Source organism: Myotis daubentonii, chromosome 8 (assembly GCF_963259705.1).
Source record: "Myotis daubentonii chromosome 8, mMyoDau2.1, whole genome shotgun sequence".
In the NCBI taxonomy this organism is placed as follows: domain Eukaryota; kingdom Metazoa; phylum Chordata; class Mammalia; order Chiroptera; family Vespertilionidae; genus Myotis; species Myotis daubentonii.
This window is the reverse complement of record NC_081847.1, coordinates 12,808,018-12,813,808: the sequence shown is the minus strand read 5'-3', so window position 1 is coordinate 12,813,808 and position 5,791 is coordinate 12,808,018.

Genomic DNA, 5,791 nt, shown 5'->3' with positions numbered 1-5,791 from the left:
ATGCTCTCTTGCCTTTGTTCCTCTCCCTATGTCCTGGCCTTCCACAGTGTCTGCTAAATGTCCCTTATGGGGCCAGTTGGGCATTATGAGTGCAGGGTTAACGACAATGATGCTAACCTCTCATCCCTAGTTCCTCATGGGTGTCATTAGACTGATGGTCTGGGGCACACAGCACAGTCCCCTATTCCCAGCAGCCACACTGCTAGCTAGCTGTGTGACCTTGGACAAGTTATTTGAGTCTCTTTGTGCCTCAGTTTCCTCATCCATAAAATGGGGTTAATAAAAGTTTGTCTTCCTCATAGAGTTGTGGGAATCTAGTGAAATAATCCGTGTAGACATCAGAACAGGGCCCAGCACAAAGTAGTGCTTAAAAAATGTGAGCTATGGACATCAGTACTGTTTTTCTCACCCGTTTCTGAGACAACCTAGTGACCTCCTCACCCAAGCAGCTAGCATCTGTTTGGTGACTAAACACCACCATTAGATGCAGTGTTTCCCAAACTCAGCCTGAAGCCATGGATTACCTGCGAGGCACTTGTTACAAAACACATTCTCAGAGCCTCCCTCGGAGAGTCTGCTTAGTAGATGTGGGTGGGGTCTGGGAATCCATATCTTTTAAAAGAGCCTCAGGTAAAATGCATCCTTAGGCTAGTTCAGGAAATAATGTAAGGTGTGTTGCAACAAAGGTATTGTAGCTGGGGTGGGGCAGCAACTTGGCTGATGTTTAGAATCAGGTGGACAAGCTCAGGCCTTACAGGTTGCAAGACTTTAGTGCTGCCTTTTCTGATCATAAAAACCACCTGGAACATTTACTTGGTCTCCCACAAATTATTTACAAAGGGAAAATTAGTAACCTCGTAGTGGGGAGACCTCCCAGGCATCTTCTTCACCAAGTGGTCAGGTGGTATCATTGACTATGGATGCACCACTTCCGAGGTTCCAACAGAAAAACGTCTAACATGAGTCCAATTGTAAGGAAACATCAGGCAAGTCAGCCAAACCAAGGGACATTCCACAAAACAGTTGGAGTCTTGAAAAAAAAGTCTAGGTCAGATTAAAGGAGACGCGGGAGGTATGAGAACTCACTGCACTACTGCAGGGTCCCCAGATTGAATCCTTGATGGGTAGGGTTGTCGTAAAGGATGTTATTGCGCCAAGTGCTGACATTTTAATGTGGACTGTGGAATAAGCAATAATATTTCATCAATGTTAGATCTGATTTTGACAACTATACCACAGTTACATAAGAGGATGTCCTTGCTCTTAAGAGAGAGAGATGGGTGAGTACCAAAGCCCCATCGAAGCAAGTCTACCCCCAGAGGGGTGTCTCCAGCACAGAAGTTCTCCCACTGGAGACACAGCTGATTCTCACAGCCAGTTGGCCTGGAGGTCAATTCCTCCCAGTGATAACTACAACAATCAAGGCTTAATTACAACAAGACTGTGCACAAAGCCCACAAGGGGGTGCACCAAGAGTGTCTACCTCAGGTAATTGGGACACTTAGCACAGAAAGGCACTCTATCGACACAGCGAAGCATAAAAAATGCCGAGACAAAGAAACAGGACACAAACGACAGAATTGGAGGAAAGCAAACTGCTGGATATAGAGTTCAAAACCACACTTTTAAGGTCTTTAAAGAACTGTCTAGAAGCTGCCGATAAACTTAATAAGGCCCTCGAAAAGACTGGTGAGACCGCCGATAAATGTAGTGAGATCTTCAAGAAGACTGGTGAGACCGCCGATAAATGTAGTGAGATCCTCAAGAACTCTAATGAGACCCTCGATGTTGTGATAAAGGACCAACTAGAAATTAAGCATACACTGACTGAAATAAAGAACATTATACAGACTCCCAACAGCAGACCAGAGGATCGCAAGAATCAAGTCAAAGATTTGAAATACAAAGAAGCAAAAAACACCCAACCGGAAAAACAAAGAGAAAAAAGAATCCAAAAATACGAAGATAGTGTAAGGAGCCTCTGGGACAGCTTCAAGTGTACCAACATCCGAATTATAGGGGTGCCAGAAGAAGAGAGAGAGCAAGATATTCAAAACCTATTTGAAGAAATAATGACAGAAAACTTCCCCTACCTGGTGAAAGAAATAGACTTACAAGTCCAGGAAGCACAGAGAACCCCAAACAAAAGGAATCCAAAGAGGACCACACCAAGACACATCATAATTAAAATGCCAAGAGCAAAAGACAAAGAGAGAATCTTAAAAGCAGCAAGAGAAAGAAAATCAGTTACCTACAAGGGAGTACCCATACGACTGTCAGCTGATTTCTCAACAGAAACTTTGCAGGCCAGAAGGGAGTGGCAAGAAATATTCAAAGTGATGAATACCAAGAACCTACAACCAAGATTACTTTATCCAGCAAAGCTATCATTCAGAAGTGAAGGCCAGATAAAGAGCTTCACAGATAAGAAAAAGCTAAAGGAGTTCATCACCACCAAACCAGTATTATATGAAATGCTGAAAGGTATCCTTTAAGAAGAGGAAGAAGAAGAAAAAGGTAAAGGTACAAATTATGAACAACAAATACACATCTATCAACTGTTGTGCCCAGATTTCAAAGTTCCCAAGACCCCCAGGGAGCCAGTCAGTCCGATGCAAAAGCAAAGAGTCATCAATTTCAAACCCGGGTTTGGCTCCCCTGCCACACTCACCGATGCAACGGTAAGCTCCAGTGGCCGAGAGAGATAGAGGCCTGATGGGACAGGGGGTTTTAAAGGGGGGTGGAGTGAGGGCAGGAGAGGGGACTGTGGGCCCCGCTGATTGGCCAGGCGCGAGTCGGGTCATCTCTATGGCGCGCACGTCCCTTGATTGTCCTGGGCATGGCCAGCAGGGGCCTGGGCTTCCGGGAAGAAGGCACTCTCCTGAGCACATGGCGGCCGCCCCAAAAATGGAGGACCCAGGGCAAGATGGAGGGTGCAGTCCTAGCCCCGCCCAGGGCGAGCTGAGCCCAGGCTCCAGGGGCCAGTCCGGTTGCTGGGGGTCCAGTAGATCGACCAGTTCCAGCCCAGGCAGGAAGTCCACGTCCTCCGTCTCGTTCCCGGGGGCGTCGGCGATCGCCTCCTCCTCCATCTCCTCGGGCGAGGGCACGCGCCCCGCCCCGCCGCCGCTGCTGCCGCGTGGGTCCGGTCGGGGGCGGCGGGCGGGTGGCAGCCTGCGCCGGGCTCCCGCCATGGGCTGGGGAGTCGGTGCCCGAGGCCGCCAGCAGCGTGGTCAGGCCCCGAGACGACTCGCCCTTTCATCAACAAGTGAATCTAAAAATCAAGGGAATAAATAGTCTGATGAACAGTATGAACTGGCGATTGTAATAGAATCAGGGACATAGAAAGGGAATGGACTGACTATTCTTGGCGAGGGGGAAAGGGGTGTGGGGTGAGGGAAGAGATTGGACAATAATCGTGCACCTATGGATGAGGACAGTGGGTGGGGAGTGAGGGCGGAGGGTGCGGTGGGAACTGGGTGGAGGGGAGTTATGGTGGGAAAAAAGAGTAACTAATATAATAATCTGAACAATAAAGATTTAATTTAAAAAAGAGAGAGAGAGAGATGCATGGCCGTGGCCAATATTTCTCAGTGATTAGAGCATCGCCCCAGCACCAAAGGGTTGTAGGTTCAATTCCTGGTCAAGGGCACATACCTGGGTTGCAGGTTCAATCTCCTGCCCTAGTCGAGGCAGGTTCAGAAGACAGCCAATTGATGTGTGTCTCTCTCTCCCTCTCCCCCTATCCCACCCTCCCTTTGAGTCTCTCAAAATCAAAGGAAAAAATATCCTCAGGTGAGGATTAACAAAAAAACTTAAAGACAGTTCTGTTAAAAAGAAGGAGAGAGAGGGAGAGAGGAATATGTGTGGAAGAGTTTAAAAGGAAAGGACATGATGCCTTCAATTTACTCTCAAATGATTGAGAAAAAAAGAGTGCATGTCTGTGTATAAGTATAAAGATAAAGGGATATGATAAAGCAGATGTGCACATTTAATGCTCTTTTGGGAGGTAAAGAATTAGGAATTAATTAGGTCATCTGGAAGACCAGATGGGCTGAGCCCCCAATGGCACCAGCCTAGAATGCTCATCCCACCCCACAGACAGCCTTTTCCGTCAATAGTGGAATACTTACATGTCCTGGGTCACCATATTTTTGGTTGAAACTTGAAACAGGTGAATGCTTTACTTTCTGCCTATAACCACATGTCAATGTGGTGCTATTTTTATGGCTGCCTGATGCTCCGGGGGAGGATGGACCATACTTTATTTATTAATGGGTATTTAGTGTGTTTCCAGTTTGACTGTTATAGACAGTGCTTGGGTGAGCATCCTTATAAATACAGCTTTGCCTACTTACCTGAGTATTTGATATGCAGAACTGATGGGTCAAATGCAGAGGCTGAGAGAGACAAATACGGAGAAAGAGACACACACTCAGGCAGAGTCAGGAGAGACAGAGACACACACACCCCAGGAGAGACAGACAGAGAAGAGAGACCAGGAGAAAGAGAGCAAGGTAAAGGGAGACACTGGGAGAGGCAAGGGTTGCTGCTCTCCAAAGTGTCTGAGGCAATTTGTCTGAGCCATGGCCACAAAAATCCAGGCAAAGTGACTAAGTGCCTCTTAGGCACACACCCTACAGATACAATTGTAGATGAGGTCAGAGTCCTTTGTGCAAGGATTTTCGTGGAACAATCGTTCCTGAAAAGCAGAAGATGAGAAGCAAGCTAATTTACCTGCTGGTTGAGATTGTGCTAGAAGTGCTGATAGGAGCAGTCTCCAAGTTGGGCTGCCAGATTTAGCAAATTAAAATATAGGAGATTTTATATATATTAAAATTTCAGAGGAAGAATCAGTTGGTCCATGCAGTTTTATTATAAAAAGTTTATCATTGTTATTTATCTGAAATTCTAATTTAACTGGGTATCTGTGTTTTATCTGGCAACCCTGTGTCTAAGATCAGTGAGCGCAGCAAGGTAAAGTCAGAATAGAGGGTGTGTGTGGAGGTTCCAGCTCCTGACCTGGGCGGTGGCTGTAGCTGAAGGGAAGGGACTTATCCAGGGCCACATAACCATAGGTGGTCGGGCTAGGCTGGACCCCAGCTTTGTACTCTGTGATAATTTGTGTACATGTCTTCAAAGTGTCCACGTATTAAATAAAAATATTAAAAAGACCACAAATTTTAACACTCCACTGGAGCATTTCTGATTTTAAAACTTACTGGCAGCCCTAACCAGTTTGGCCTAATGGATAGAGTGTCAGCCTGCGGACTCAAGGGTCCCAGGTTCGATTCCGGTCAAGGGCATGTACCTTGGTTGTAGGCACATACCCAGTAGGGGGTGTGCAGGAGGCAGCTGATCAATGTTTCTCTCTCATCGATGTTTCTAATTCTCTAGCCCTTTCCCTTCCTCTCTGTAAAAAATCAATAAAATATATTAAAAAACAACAACAACAACAAAACACACATACTGGCAGTCTCAGAAACGCCAGTGGGCTTGGGCTCTCTGTGCTGTGGCCTCTACCTTGCCGAAGGATGAAGGACGAAGGACTTCACATCCGGAGCACTCATCTACCCCTGGGCTTCTTAATCATGGAGGTTACTGGTCACTGCTGCCCGGAATGTCCTCCCACTCTCTCCTCCTCTCACCTGTCCATCCTGTGACCTCAGCCTGGGGTCAATCTGGAAGTTACTCCTCTGACTCACCCTGGGTCCCTCACCTGTGAGCTCCACGGGAGTGGGGACCTGTCTGGTTGATCACCATGGCCCTGTCCACAGGCCAGGTACACTCCATC